The sequence below is a fragment of the Oryzias latipes genome, chromosome 9, assembly GCF_053564925.1.
Source record: "Oryzias latipes strain Hd-rR chromosome 9, Olatipes_Hd-rR_3.1".
Lineage (NCBI taxonomy): Eukaryota > Metazoa > Chordata > Actinopteri > Beloniformes > Adrianichthyidae > Oryzias > Oryzias latipes.
In genome coordinates, this window is record NC_136245.1 from 9,071,932 (window position 1) to 9,088,008 (window position 16,077).

The window sequence follows — 16,077 nt, forward strand, 5'->3', positions numbered from 1 at the left end:
GTTATTCAATCCCCTTTGAAAATGTATTTTGAGCAGAATAAAGTTTGTGGGAACACACACAACAACAAAAATGCCTTCTGATGAACAACACCGAAAGTTTGGTGGTCAGTGCACCAGCATCCAGAGACAAGTGTCAAACCTATGGAGGTAAAAGAGAAGATAGACCCCACATTTTTGCACGCTGAGTCTTTTGTCTTATCCTCTTTTTAATTAGGTCCCCTGGTGATTTTGGTGGAATTACTGTTAATGTTCCATTCCAGCTGTGAAAATACAAAGCATCAAAGACTACAGATGGACAACACGAGAAAGCTCAGCTCCATGCATGCAAACACCATTTTCAGGACAAGTGAAAACAAGTGGAGACATCAGAGAAAACCTCCATCATCAATAAACTGCTATCTGCCACAAACTATAGCCTGGTGTCACTAAAGGCAGCAATTCTGTCATTTTCTAGATGCTTATTACATACAGGAGCTACACAGGGAGTTTGAATGTAGGGGTGAGGGGGGAAAGGAGGGAGAGATGCCTGCAGTGACATTCACAAAAAACATGATGTATGGCTTTGTACCTAAGAATTCCCAAACAGCATAAATGTGCAGAAAAGTTGGCCTTTTGAAAAGCTTTCTCCTTCAAACTCAGTAAGATCCGTCCAGCTTGAAAGCAATTATTGATGCAGTAAATGATAAGATGTTGTTAGACTAGAAAATTGTTCCCTTGAAGATATTGATTTTAAAACGGCACCTTTTTTTTCCTGTGAAAAATTATTCTTTTTGTCTCCTTTTTTCCTTTGAATATTGATAATACTGTTCTTATCTGCCAATGTACACTTTGAGCGGGAATTCTAAGCACTGCTGGCACCTGCAGGCTCCTGGTTACAAACAGGTTTTAGAAAGACCTGTATCCAGTTCATAGAATGAGCAAACAATTATATAAGTTATTTCTTTTTTTCCGCAAAGATAATCATTAACATAAAACTGTTTTGGCAGTTTGGTGATTCTGAGCATAAAAAGCGTTTGTACTGTAAGTAGGAGAAACATTTGAGTGATCTAAATGAAGTCACTGGAGCTGGAAGGTTATTACAACTATTTCAAAATAGGCCCTTGAGGACCTGGATTAGTCAACCCTGTTAGTGACTGTCCCATCTTCAACTTCTTGAATCTCAGCGTGTTGGACTGGGTGTGGGGTTGACTTGGAGGATTATGGTGCAATGCATTGCCGATCAGTTCCTGTGCACCAAATCATTCATTAAGACCATAACATGACGACCCCAACCAACTTTGCCAGACTTTGTGAGAGTGCTAATGTTACGGTTTATCCAGTTTATTCTCTACTTTGTTTCTATTCAGGTTGGTTTCTCCTGGGTGCCATGCCCCCTTCCAGCAGTTCTCCATAGAGCTATCACAACTGCCTGCACTTTATATTTTTTTCATTCACCATTTAAGGAGCTGTCTTTGGGTACTCTGTGTTTTTTAGAGTTTTGTGGTGATTTTTTTGGTTTGCTTATTTGTGTTTATATGTAGTTGTAATAAAACTTTGGACAAACATTCCAGTTTGTCTCTTAGATCTCACTGAATCTGGTCGTTCTCCTGCTAGTTGCCACAACAGATTCATTGGTATTTTATGACTTCAATATATTTAAAATAAATATATGAAATATTTCCTAGTTAAAAGGACAGCCATGAGTGAATGTCAGTTATAATTAAACTACAGCATTTAATATCAGACATTTGGACTACCACTTATCAACACATTGTGCCTTATCAAAAGTCCAGCACAGCAGTTGGTATCACTTTGGGCTTGCTTTGAGCTTGCATTAGTCATCATGCCACATTTTGCCTTTTGATCATCTATTGGTATGTGCAGTCTATGTGAAGTCCCAGCCCAAAAGCGTCCATAGGTTTTAATGGAATCATTAATCACTATATATATATGGTCATTTGCCCACCTAAGTTAGTTGGCGCATGAGAAAATAAACCTTCATATTAAGAAGACCAGAAGATGTGCGAGTGTCTTTGTTATCATGTCTTTGTTATCACGCACGACCCCGCCATCTCCCACGTGCAGGGAGCCGGCCATACTAGCTACCGCTGCTGCCATGAAGCTGCCTGAGTACTGTCAGAGTGATCCCGCCTCCTGGTTCCAGCTTGTTGAGGCAGTTTTTCCTCTGCACACGGATGACGCCAGATACTACTTGGTGGTGGCTGCTCTGGAACAGCAGTTATGCACAGGGCAATGCCGCTGCTGCACAGCCCTCCTCGGGGGGAGAAATGACCGGCTACGAAGCTGCTTCTAAGAGAGTGGAGAGGATCCTCATTTAGTTGGGCCTGGGGGACAGTTCAGCCATGGACTTAATGGGCAGCATGTTCTTGCTTCCCAGCTTGGATTAAGGCGATTTTCTTTTCGCACAAATTGTTTTGCTGCAGCTTCCCCCGCCTGTGTGCAGGGCTTTGGCTTACTGTCCTTGTCTGGCGACTTGACAGAGGACTGGGTGAGGAAGCGGACCGAGTCCTGCTGGCTACTAGGTTTTTCAGCAGCATGTGACATCTGGGGCCCGGCTGCAGGAGACAGAGGAGGGTCCAGTGTCTGTGTCTGCAGTTGCTGTGGGTGCACGCCACAGGAGCTCCCTGTGCCGTTTCCATAAGAGGTTTGGAAAGAAGGCAAAGCATTGTGTCCTGGCATGTGCGTGTTTGAGTTTGGGAAACACAGTGGCCAGCACTCAGTAGCAGATGCTGGCAAACGTGGGGAGCTGCTTTTTGTTACGGACTCTCGCTCCGGACATCGCTTCCTGGGACTCTGGCTCCCAGAAGAGTTTGGTTCCCCACACCAGCTCAGAGATGTCCACCGGTGGCCCACTGCAATGTGAGGCTAACGGATCTGCTATCAGACTTTTGGGACCAAATAGACAACTTTTTTTTTCATGGACGCAAGAATTTGTTGTTGTCTCTGTTTCTGTTCCCCATATTGGTAAAGATTTTTTGTATGCACATGGGTTGATAGTGTATATATTGCTAACTGACGTGATCGCTTTTGCTACTGTCCCATGTGTGTCTGGGGGATCTGAGACCGTCATGCATGCACATTTTTGTCTTGTGATGACAATTTTCAATGTTTAGCGGCTGGGTTCCTGTCTGTGAACACCCCTGCTGTTTCCTCCACTGACTGTAGCTAAGCATGAAGTGGAGCATTACATCCCCACCAAGGGCCTACCACGGCGCCTCCATGCAGCTAAACTGCTTATCGCTAAGGAGAAGTTTGCGACCATGCAGTCTAGGTATCGTGACGTGCTCTAACAGCCCCTGGGCGTTGCCCCTCCACATGGTGCCAAGGCAGATTGTTCCTGGCACCCATGCATGGATTTATCCCATTCTTTACATTCATCAGGGTTTCTCTGTTTGTTTGTGCGGCGCCTCAATTTTTTCTAAAGTGGACTTGGTGCATGGTCCACAGCACATTAGAGAATAAACCTTCACATTAAGAAAACAAGAATCGTCTCTTCATCATTGCCACAAGGTAAAAAATAGAATACATCAGAAAAAATCAAAACATTAAAAAAATTCAGGAGCCACAGTAAAAAAGCATTGATAAAATATAGTAAAATCATAAACCATACAATCTTTTTTTTAAAGCCCAGCTCACAAACTGCAGGTTTCCGGGGCAATGATAATTGATGACAAAAAACAAAATATGGTCACACCTTAATGAAAAAATGCAGAACATAATAAGCCATTTTCAAAGGCCTCAGATTGGCTGTTTACTGGTTGCAGCCAAAAAAACAAAACAAGTCTTTTAAAATTGAAACGAAATCTGCCAGTGATGATGGACAATGCGTACTCACAAAACAGTGTAGGAACTAAATCAGAGAAATGATTGCTGAGCACGTCGGCCCCCAGTTATTCTCATCAGAGACTGCTCGTCTGAAAAAGCAGAAGTATTGATGAGCCTAATGCAATAGAAAAATACAAAGTAAAATAAAGGTAAAGTAATAGAAAATAAAATAAAATAAAGTAAAGGCAGTGAGAGTGCAGTATTTAAAAAAAATGGACCAGGAAATGGTAGTGTTCTAGGTTAAGGCTCAAATACAAACAGTTGGTTAACAACTGAGCTCAAAAGTTCCATTCATGTGGATCTTGACTTCAAAAATCGGCTTCACTTTGTTTAGTCCTGAGTTGAGATTCTTCCAGCTGGTTGCTTGCGTCCGATCTCAGAGGGTAGATCTATTTGGATCCCACAACATTAAGTGACTTAAAAACTAGCAGCAGTACTTTAACCCTTGTGCTATCCTAGACACTTTACAATTGGGAGTTGGGTCATCTAGACCCACTAGACAGTGCTCTGAACCTTTTTTCTTCAATGATTTGTGATCCTCACTGGTGTCCATGGATTACATGAAATTTTTCCACCTTTGTTATGGGAGGGAGAACACGTCAATGTAAGGTTGGGGTCATCCAAGATAGCACAAGGGTTATTACAGCGTTGCTGCAGCGTGTGTCCGCCACATATAACATAACGGTCCGTGAGAATTTTGCCAGACATCAAACCGGTCCGTGGCGCAATGAAGGTTGGGGACCGCTGACCTAGACAACAAAACCCATGGACAAAAACTCACACTTAAACCCCAATCTGCCCTGACAGGCAAAGAATATGGTATCCCACAATTCCTTGCGCTGCCTTACGTTATGATGTCATGAAGCATTGTCAGCTTCACACCAAAGTTACACCAACTTAATTGAATTAAATTGATTGAAAGTAAAATAACTATGTCAGACAACTACGTGTTATTCTTAAGTTGAATGAACTCAAAAAAATGATTTATTTTCACCAAACTAAATAATTAAGTTAGATCAATGTAAAAAGGTTTATCTTTCCAACTACAGCCCAAATACTCTTTTTAGAGTGCTGTAACTAATTTGAAAGATGTTGGTTCAACAAAATGAGACTATGCCCTCCTTAACTTCCCTAAGTGGCAATATTGCAAATGGAATCTTTTAAAATGCAAAAAAGACGGGCTCAACTTGGACAGGGTTAACATTCTGCAGCATTCAGGAATTCCGCGTCGTTGAGCGTTCCCCAGGCAGCAGCCAGGTGTAGTTGAGGAATCTCGCAAAATCTCGTGACAACGTGAGGTTATCTACAGGCATAATCCAATTTAATGCATGATACCATTAAATTATGATTATTATGTATGATTTACAAACATAAAATTTTCTGGTTGAAATAAGTTAAATCTTCGCAAAGTTTATTGGCTTGTAATTTCCCTTTTCTGAGTGTATTATGCACATTCTTACGGGCCTAAGACCTAGCGGATCGTGTTTTTGGCTTACGTGTTACTAACAAGGCTGCGAGTTACAGGTATTGTGAATATGGTAACACGGCTAAAGTTTCAATCGAGTAGCGGAGGGGTGCTCATTACATTGATCACAATCCATGTGATGGTAGATCGTGGGCCATCAAAGAGAAATAAACAAAAATAATCACACTTTTTTTTTTTTTAAATCCGTCAGCGAATAATTATCCTCACCGTTAAATACGTTACTTGATTAACTTGCAAAATGGTCAATCAAACATCCTCTAGTCTAAACATACCTCAATGTGTTTAACTAGACTGTGCGTACTTTCTTCTTTTCTTCTTTCTAAATGTGAGAATATATATATATAGTGCAGACCAAAAGTTTGGACACACCTTCTTATTCAAAGAGATTTCTTTATTTTCATGACTATGAAAATTGTAGTCACACTGAAGGCATCAAAAGTATGAATTAACACATGTGGAATTATATACATAACAAAAAAGTGTGAAACAACAGAAAATATGTCATATAGTAGGTTCTTCATAGTAGCCACCTTTTGCTTTGAATACTGCTTTGCACACTCTTGGCATTCTCTTGATGATCTTCAAGAGGTAGGTCGCCTGGCAGCACAATAAAACCAGCTGCTAAGAGATGGGACTCACCCCGAATGGCTAACGAAAGGGCGATTGATTCTGATCCTGAAGGAACGCTCAAAGGGTGCAGTCCCATCCAACTACTGGCCATGAACCTTTCTCTCCACAACGTGGAAGCTCATGTCAAGTATCATTGCAACCAAGATTAATAAGCACATGAGCAATACATGAGCAACACACAGAAGAGCACTGTTAGAGACTCCAGAGAAGCAAAACTGGTTGACAGAACAGTCGCTCAAGACTGCAGGTCACGACACATACATTTTTGCACAACCTGGATCGATTACAAGAAAGCCTATGTCTCAATGCCACATACTGAATGCTTGGAGCTGTACAACATCAACTGGACTCTAAGAACCTTCATAGGAAACTCAATGAAGCTGTAGAAAACCAACCTTGAAGCCAATGGCAAGCTACTTGCACAAGCGTCCATCAAATGTGGGCTATACCAAGGTGATGCTCTGTCCCCACTGCTGTTCTGCATAGGCCTGAACCTCCTCAGCCAAATAATCAACAAGACTCGCTGCAATCTTGATATCGACTCAGAAATGGGGCCAACATCAGTCACCTCCTCTATATGGATGATATCAAGCTATATGCTAAGAGTGAGCCTGACATTGACTCCCTGATCCACACCACCAGGATCTACAGTACTGACATTGGGATGCCATTCGGGCTCGAGAAATGTAGCCAGATGGTGACAAAGAGGGGCTAGGTAGTCCACACAGTAGTAGTTAGTAGTCTTTTATTTTCTTCTATTAATTTTACTACTTATTATTTGTATTTCATGCATTTTATTGCTATTTGTTTTTTTTTATTTTATGATACTTTTGTAATTTTATTTATGTTTTTAATTTGCTTACTTTTAAACTTTTGTTTGTCTTTATTTTGTTGTAAATGGTAAATGGCGTATACGTGAATAGTGCTTTCTACCTTCCTTGAAGGCCCAAAATGCTTTACAGTCACAAAGCCATTCACCCCTTCACACATTCATTCACTGATGGCGGCTCTGCTGTGGAACACACCACAACCTTCCACCAGTGTCAAAGTGCCCTTGGGCAAGTCACTGAACCACGTCTTGCCCAAGGGCACTTTGAAAGATGGGAATCGAGCTTGCAATATTCTGATCAGGGGTCGATCGCCCTACTGCTTCACCACGGCCACCACCAAGTGTAGAGCACTTTTGTACCTTGAAGGGGTTGTAAACAAATGAAGCTTTATTTATTCATTCATAAGTTTCAAAGTAGCCTGCCTATTCATTGACAGTGATCTGGTGCACTCTATAGTGTGAAAAACAATTGTTTAAACAAAAATTAGATTAGAAATTAGCCTATAATTATTTAACATTACAAGATTTACACTGGATATCTTCAGAAGGAGTTTAACTGCTGTCTGGAGGGAATGTGGAAAAATACCTCACTGGAGCAGGTTTTTAGAGTTTAGAAAGTCATTTCTTATGTAGCTGAAAACATTTTAAATAAATTGGTTGGCAGAGTTTCCAAATAACAGGTTGATGAGTTTATTGCCAAGACTATGTTTTCCGTGTTTTGTACTTATTCAAATCTTGACATTTTTAACAGATTATTCCTGCCAGGCACAGCTGAGACCTGGTTAACTGATTTGTCATGAATGATTGTCATTCAGGTTGTCCCTTTTACATAAGCAAAGGAAGCACAAGGACTATTGATGTGGCTACTGAAAACATTGGCCAAAAAGGCTATTCAAGTCTTTTTTAACACAGAATTTTACTAATAAAGCCTCTAGATAAATGTGATGATTAATGACAAGATGTATTTGCTTTAATATTCTACAATCTCTCTTATGTTAGTAGATAACACAAGCGTTCCAAAGATGTGTAGATTTTTCAAATGCAATTGTGTCAATAAGCTGACATCCTGCAGCCAACAGTTCTAGAGAAAGATTTTATAGAGGGATGTGAAATTTGCTAATCTTGGGCTGTCTTATAAAAACTTTTTAGATTTAGATTAGATAAGTGCAAAAGCAAACATCAGCAAAAAGGTGTGAAAAAATGCTCTTTTTCATATACAGTGGTCCTTCATTTATATTGGGGGTTACAATCTAAAAATAACCTGTGATAGGTAATATCTGCGAAGAATTACAGATGTTTTAAAGCTGTAAAACCTCTCACTACACACTTTATACATTTTTCCCAGACATACATGAACATTTTCACACTTTTCGCTTTTGTTTAAACTCTCAAAGTTCAAACCTTCGTAGAAAAATTAGAAACTGCACGCATTCTGTACAGGAGACGTGGCACAGAGAAAATTGAATGACAATGCTTTACAGCCAGTTACGATGCAGAACTTAATGCAGCGTAAAAAAAAATAAAAATTTAAAAAGCATGTAAAATAACACTTAAAAAAAGAAGACTGCGAGAAGTGAAGCATGATACAAAGGGACCACTTTAATTTTTAACTTAAAAAAAACATGCCTTTATACTGTTTTATGCAAGGTTTTCTACAGAAGAATTAGAAACAAAACATTGAACATTTAGCAATGTTGTGTGAGGTGACATATATAAAACACAATTGTGCACTTTTTTTGGCTTATTTTCTCAGTAAGTATGTCTTTAATATTATGATTAAACTAGAATGACCACATTTGATAAAAGTAAATGGACCATATTCTGCTAAAGCCAAATTTTATTCAAAGGACCTCAGCAGCTTGAGAGCTATAAGACTCCTTGTGCGTATGTGAAGGTCTCAATGTGCAAATTTTTTTTGCATCGACTTTCAACTCTAATTTCAACTTTGAGGTAAAAATATGAATACAGCATTTAGTTTTATGTTTGACGTATCTGTTTTGAATACAACTCATGCTTGTCTTGGATACGAAATTTTCCTTGTATTCATATTTTTTATTTTAAATTGTGCGCAAAATATTAATTTGTGCACAATTCTGTATTTCTGCATTCGTTTCTTATTGACAGTTATCTTACCCTATAGATGAAGGCATAACCTGAAAAACACATACTGTAGCTGTTGATGGTCAAAACTTGAATTTGCAAACCTGTAATGTCAAATTCATTTTGTCTCCAACCTGTCAGTTTCTCTCTAACAGTCAACAACTTTTCCATTTCTGTAGTTTTTTACCAATGAAACCTTCATCAAGGAGGATTTGAGAGGATTCTAAGAGGGTCTGAGTTGATTCAGGTTATAATAATAGTGGATTAGATTTTTCTGCGCTTTTTGAGATGCTCAAAGCGCTTACAGTTTGTCCATTATTCATTCACTCCTCATTCATACTTGGTGATGGTAAGCTACGGTTGTAGCCACAGCTGCCCTGGGGCAGACTGACAGAGGCGTGGCTGCCAGTTCATGTCTACGGCCCCTCTGACCATCCCCAGGATCATTCATACACATGCACACGCCAGTGGAGCCACACTGAAGGCAAGGAGAGTGAAGTGATTTGCCCAAGGACACAACGACAGTTGGCTGGAGGGAGCGGGGATCGAAACGCCGACCCTTCGATCATTGGACAACCCGCTCATCCGCCTGAGCCACTGCCGCCTTATAAATAAAGTTTTTTTTCTTTAAAGAAACCCTGGCAAACTTTTGAAGACATTTTGAAAACTCCTAAAAAAAAACTGAAAACACAGAGCTCTTAAAATACTTTGATGAAGTCTTCTCATTAGTAAGAGATGTTTATAGTTTATATTGCTATGCTAGAAAAGAACATGTAACAACATTTCATTTCATGCATGCTATCATTGTTTTTTGTTTATTAAATTTCCTCCTCACCATTTCATGCTTGAATTCATTGGAAAAAATCCCACAGCAGCAGGTGTCTGCAACCTGTGGCTCTGGAGCTACATGTGGCTCTTTTATCCCTTCATTCTGGCTCTTTTATCCTTTCATTGTGGCCCTTTAGCTTTAGTGAAAAATGCTAACCATTTAATAAATAATAGATTAAATATTTAAGTTTTGTAACTTTTGTTTAGATTTTTAAAACGTGAAAGAACTGAGAAAAGTGTGCTTAAAAGCTACATCTATCGTCAAGGAAATTGTGCAGAAATGTTGTGTATTGTTGTGTTGTGTTTGTATTTTCATTTTAAAGTTATTTGTTTTGTAAAATTATACTAAAATGGTTAAAGTTTTGTACAAATACAGTTTAAAATGATTTAGGGTTGTGTGTTTTGGGTGCACATCTTAAATAATGAGAATGAAAAGCTCAGTTTATTCAAAATGTTTTGAAATGTTTCTTTTTTTGGTTTGTTTATTAAATTTGATTCTACATTAATGTAGTTTAGTTTTTACAGTAAAAGGAAAAAATGATGGTTGTTCACCAAAGTCCTAATGATAAAAAGCATCCTCTTTAACTGTTGCAGGAGGATCATATTTGACACAGGGTGGGTTTTATTTTGAAAAGAACTAGTGTGTGTTGCTGTAAAATGTAAAATAAATGAAAACTGTAATGAACCACGTAGACACTGTCATATTTAATTATTGTAATATTTGAAATTTACATTTATAAATAAATGTTTCATGGCGACAAGTATTGTGCATTTTTGTAAGGGATCAAGTGGGACTATGTAGCCCTCACTAGAATCTGGTTTGTACGATAATAGACTAAATGGCTCTATTAGCATCGAAGGTTGCAGACCCCAGACCTAAAGAATGCTGTAATCTGCTGTAATCTTGATTGGTCAATTGTTCTGCTTACTTTTACATATTTGTGCTTCAAAAAGTTGACATGCAATTATTTTTAAAGTATAAACCATTTATACATCCTGACTCAAGTGTTTGGTGCAAAAAAGAAAAATTCAAAGAAGCCGTGCATCCAAAAACAAGACACAACAACGGGAGAAAGAGGGGATAAGTGGGACTGGTGTGCTTCTTCCACTTGGTTCAGTGAGAAGAAGATAAAGGCAGCAGTACCTGTGAAGGGTTGTTGTTGTTTTCTATCATAAGGCCGTCCCTTATCCATCCTCCACCCGCTTTGTTGTGTTGAGAGTGAGATAAATGAAGTAGAAAGCCATACACACTCACAGTTTTGGAGAGTTCAGAATTGCTGATCAAACCTTTTTTTTTTTTTTTATTCCACAGTGGGAGCCAGCTGGAGAACCCTGAAAAAGCTCACTTGGGTACGGGGAGAACTTGTTAACTCCTCACAGCAGAGACCAAGCTGGGATTTAAACTGGGAGCATTTGGCTGTGAGGTGACAGTGATCGCCACCTCTACACCGTCTGTCACAATCTGTCACTTCAAACTTTCTTCCTGAGAAATCGCTGCACTTGTAAATGCGGCTGACATGAAAGCACACCTGTTGTGTTAAGCGCTGAGGTCGATGTGGACTTTCATGGGATACTGCCAATGTAGGACTGACAAAAGATTTTTTTACCTGACCCCTCCTTTTAATGGTCGATTATTGGTCTCATTCTGGCTGAATCAGTTAACATCTTTATTAAATAAAAATGACAAAAGATTGATTGGTTAAATATTGTGTAGGCTAATACAAGCTTAGTAAGATAATGCAAACTCAGAGCAGGAAAACAGCAAACCGGTCACGAAGCTCAAAATATAAACAGCTCAAAATATGAACTGTGATGATATGAATTTCGCCTTATTCACAACAGTGTTGCACGTTTAAAAACCCAATAAACCTGCATTCTTGTATGTGCTTTCAGCATGTGGTGTTCAAACTGGACTGTTGCTACCTGATACATGCGCATGTACCTAGGGCTGAAAGAGGCTTAGTGAGAAAGGTCGAAGTGGTGTAAATCTTGCTCCAGGCTTTTTCTTTCACAGCTCTATTCTGATTTATATAAAACTATCTGGGCTCAAACCGTAATTATTAATTTCTCCTCCGTGATCAATTTTTAAATGGTTGACACTTCTGTGAATTCAAAGGGATCCCATCCATATGTAACTACCAGATCTGTGATGGCAGTATACTCTGCCACACCCACAAGAAAATGGCGGTAACCTCCCCCCAGCACTGCACACTTTCTTTTTAAGTATTTCATATTCTTTATTCTTAAATAAATACACACAATTCTTTGAGTTAAAATATACATTTATTCTTTTCAGTATTTATTTGCAGCACATACATGTTCATTTGAGTCGTTTACTCATTTCGGTTTGTTTAATTAATGTCACCTGCTTTTGATTTACCAGTGCTGAGGGGTGCTACTGGTCGCTATGGGTGTGGCTGAGGTTCTGCTCCTGGAGCAAAGTCAAAAGTCAAAGTCAAGTCATCAAAGCCTTTAAATGCTCCAGTCAGGCAATTGGGCAGGCGCCATCCACAGAAGCCTCCAAGGGGAGAAGCCAATGGACTTATTTAATGTTTATTTGCTTTGCTTCTGTTTATTTTGTTCTACTTTGAATGTTTTTTTTTTCCACTAAGAGACCAAGTTTTGTGTTTAGTCTTGTCTGTGTGGTCTTTGTTAAATGTCTGTGTAGTCATGTTAGTTTCCCCCCATGTTTCTCAGGTGGTCTAATAAGCCACTATATGTGTTCCCTTATTGTGTCTTTTGGGTAGGTCAGTTTGTTTGTGTTAAGTGGTCTTTTCAGTTCTTTAAGTTAAATTTAAGTTTGTTGCCTGAGTTAATTATGTTTCTGTTGACCTATTTTAAGGGCCCAGTTTGGAAATTATTTACTTTTATTTCAGAAAAATTTAACTTTCATTTTTTGATAAATTTCTGTTGTCCTCTTTGGCCCGCTTGATCCCTCACAGTCCCTGACTGGTCAAAGTTTAACTAGTACAACTTTTAAAACGGCTTCAAAGGCCATCTGTGTTGTGCATTGAACTGGAAAACGCACTTAAAAACTTGTGTTGTGACATGTAAGACCACAGGTTTTGAACACAGAATCCCATGACATATTTTTATGCATGATTTACACATGCTACATTCACACCAAGCATGTGTTGTGCGTTTAATGATGTGGTATTTGCACTTCCATGAACCTCTTTTTAGCATACGGTGTTCACATCGGACAACCAGAGGAAGGGTTTTTTTTCCTCTCTTGATTTTTACTGTATACTAGCGCACATCCGCCACCTACAGTTGAAAAAGGTTTCGATCAAAATGTCAAAGCTGTCCAAATCTCAAAAATTTTGCCACAGGCTTTTTCTTTCACAGCTCTATTCCAATATATGAAAGACTTGGCACCAAAAAGTTCCGGAAGGGCACAAATCGCAATTATTAATTTCTCCTTCATTGTCACGTTTCAAACTGCTTTTCAGGAGGCTGGATAGCTCCGTTGGTTAAGTGCGAGACTGGCATATGGAAAATCAGGGTTTGATTGTGTGATACATCCAGTGTGGATCCTCAGGCAAGACCCATGGCGCTAATGCCTAATTATGTAGCCATGGAGCGGGGCTAAGTCTGGGTCTCCCTGTGCCAGTCCCCAGCCCACATAAAATACAGGGAGGGAAACATCCTGTAGCGACCCCCTGACGTGATAAGCCAAAAGGTAAACAATCACTTTACCACCGACTAGCAATTCCTGGCTAATCCGACTCCCTGATTGGTCAAAGTTCTGCTGGTTGGTGTTCAAGAAGTCGAAAGTTGAACTTTTAACTTGTGTTCAATGAACACCAGGTTTACATGTAGAGCCCAAAAATAGACTTAAAAATTGCATAGTGATGCATGGACACGACTGTTTTGAACGTGGAAAACTAAAACACAGGTTTACGGGAATTTACATAAACATTTCATAGCAATGGACTTTTCATTGGAGGTCACGCCTGCAACGCGCTGTGGTGTGACCTCAGCACAAGCTGCAGTGTTACGTTGACTTCCCACCTTATTATCTTCGTCTTTCTCGTTTCATTTTGTTGAAGATGCATTCCTGGCTCTGCCAATTAACACCTTCATAAATCTTGATGCGCCATAAATCCCACAGGCATAACTGCTGGCCACCATCTATAGTCCCTATACAATAACACAAAAGCTAAATTGTGATAACTTCTCCTTTTCTTCAAATGTAAACTTAGAAACTCTGCCCTCAATCAAACCCCGAATCCAAAGTAATATCCTCCTTTGGAATCTGCATTTGGCCGCCACCTCTTATATTGTACGATAAGAGTAATCTCTCTAACGCAGAATCTACAGAGGACAATATTGTATTTTACAACTATTCTTTATTCCTACAAAAGTTGCTTCTTGTGCAAGCTCCACTCTGAAGTGAAAGAAAACCACTCTGATCTTAAGTGTCTGGTGCCGTAAAAATCCAAGTTATTTGAAGTCATTCTGTTTCGACTAACACAGTTTATTGGTGTGTCAAAGCATAAATTACATTCATTATTTTTCTTACTACCTTTTGTCACACTTTCAAAAGAAAAGACGAGCCACAAGAAAGCAACCCCATTATGCAGTCAGGGTTTTTCAAGGTTTGTCAATAAATATTTGTAAAGCACAGCATTTTCAATTTCAACTGAGAAATGTTTGAAAAGAGGCGGTTTACTGGCTCTTCAGAGACTTAAAGCATTTACTCACAAACACGCAGGTGAAACTGGAAACAGACAGAATTGTTTCGACTTTGAAATCTTAAATTTCAGTCTTATCAGTTATGGTGGGGAAAAAGCTGGAAAAACTAATTTGAAGCTACAGATTATTTGAGACTTTACAAAAAAATTGAACACAAAAAATTACAGAATGAAAATGATATGAACCAGGAGAGAAAATTAAAATTTTGCTCAAATCTAAAAGTCTTCTTTGAAAATATTTAATCATCTGTGTTTTTTTATAAAAAAGGAACAATTTCCAAAAATAATTTGTCCTTGAAAAAAATTTATTTTCTTGTGACTTGAAATTCCCCAAACTTTAGTTTTTTTCTTTCTTTTTGTGTGTGTGTGTGTGTGTGTGTGTGTCCAAATCTAACAAATGAGCTCTTCTAAGATGAAAATGTTTGCGGGTTCAAGTTTTTTTTTAGTTCAAATGAAAGATTATTTTTTTCTCCCCTTGAAATTCTAAATAATGTTAATGTTTAAATACAGCCATCTCTTTAGCATGTTGGGCTTAAAAATAGAAGTAAAAAGTGAAACTTAAACTTAAGTGAAACCTAAAATATCAATTAAGCTTCCTTTTTTCAAGCAAAACTCTGATTTCCTCATTTTAACTATGCAGTTCTGATGGACAGCTCCTGTGTCACGAGAGAAAAGATGCTGGTTCTCTCCATTCTGACTTTGCCCGTATGGAAAATTCAGACAATGTGTTAATTCACCATGAAGTAGAGACAACTGGCAAAAAATACAAGCGCAACTAAGTGAATTGGTGTTTTGTAGTCACTTTCCTTTCCACAACTTGTGAGTATTTTGTTACAGCCAATTCTTGTAGAAATATAATTAGGGAAACGCACGTGCAGATCTGATGGCATGCATGAGAAAATCACGCAGAGTGGAAGAGAAAGCTGAACCCACCGTGTGGCCAAGGTGAACTACGAGAAAGCTGAAGAAGGACTTGCGGCAGCTGGCGCGGAGAATCGTCTTTGGAAAAGGAGACGATCATAAAAAAGAGAGAAAAACATCTAACAAGAGACTTTTGTCCTTCTGTGTCCACGTCCAAGTGCTGCGTCTCGTTTCGTTACGTCCTCACGGATGTCGCTCAAAGTCACATTTGAGAACTGAGACAGGCGCTCCGCTGACAAGGAGAGTCTGCGCTCCGACTGGATGCGCGCGCGCAGAGAGGAGCGGACGCACCAAGTTCCACACAAGCGAGGGAAAGGTGCGCGCACAAACCCGGGATTCAATCACACCCCGGTTCTTATCAGACAGACTTTTCTTCAGTCAGCTAATGCAACGCCTGGAAGCAGATGTCAAAGAGTGTGAAGCATCTCAAGTGACGCGCGAGGCTGGAAGGAGGCAGCTCGGTTGCTATCACATCTGTGAAGTACCAAAGCAGTTTTCACTGCTGTTCTCCATTTTTCTCTTTAAGTCACATTTAAGTTTAATTATATTCAGATTTCATCCTATAGGCTTTCGTTAAAGATCTCTGTAGAGGGCAGACTTTGTAATATTTTATTTGGATGCATATTGTTTCTCTTTATGAAGGTGTTTCTTGTCAACAAAGAAGATCCATTGAATGTTACCCAAACCTGAAGTGGAAAAGGGGCATCCAAAACACCTTAGTCTTAAGTTCCACATGGAGCCCATTTTTCATCCACCTCATA

The 16,077-nt window shown here is 39.2% G+C and overlaps 1 protein-coding gene across 2 annotated transcripts in view; it reads right to left on the reverse strand.

Moving 5' to 3' along the window:
- npffr1l2 (neuropeptide FF receptor 1 like 2) overlaps positions 1-15,748 on the reverse strand; it is a 143,187-nt gene extending 127,439 nt beyond the window's left edge. For both annotated transcript variants that reach the window (XR_013657942.1, XM_078952188.1), the window contains exon 1: positions 15,329-15,748. The gene's annotated coding sequence lies outside the window, so the exon portion shown is untranslated. The remainder of the gene's footprint in view (positions 1-15,328) is intronic.
- Between the last annotated feature and the right edge of the window lie 329 nt (positions 15,749-16,077).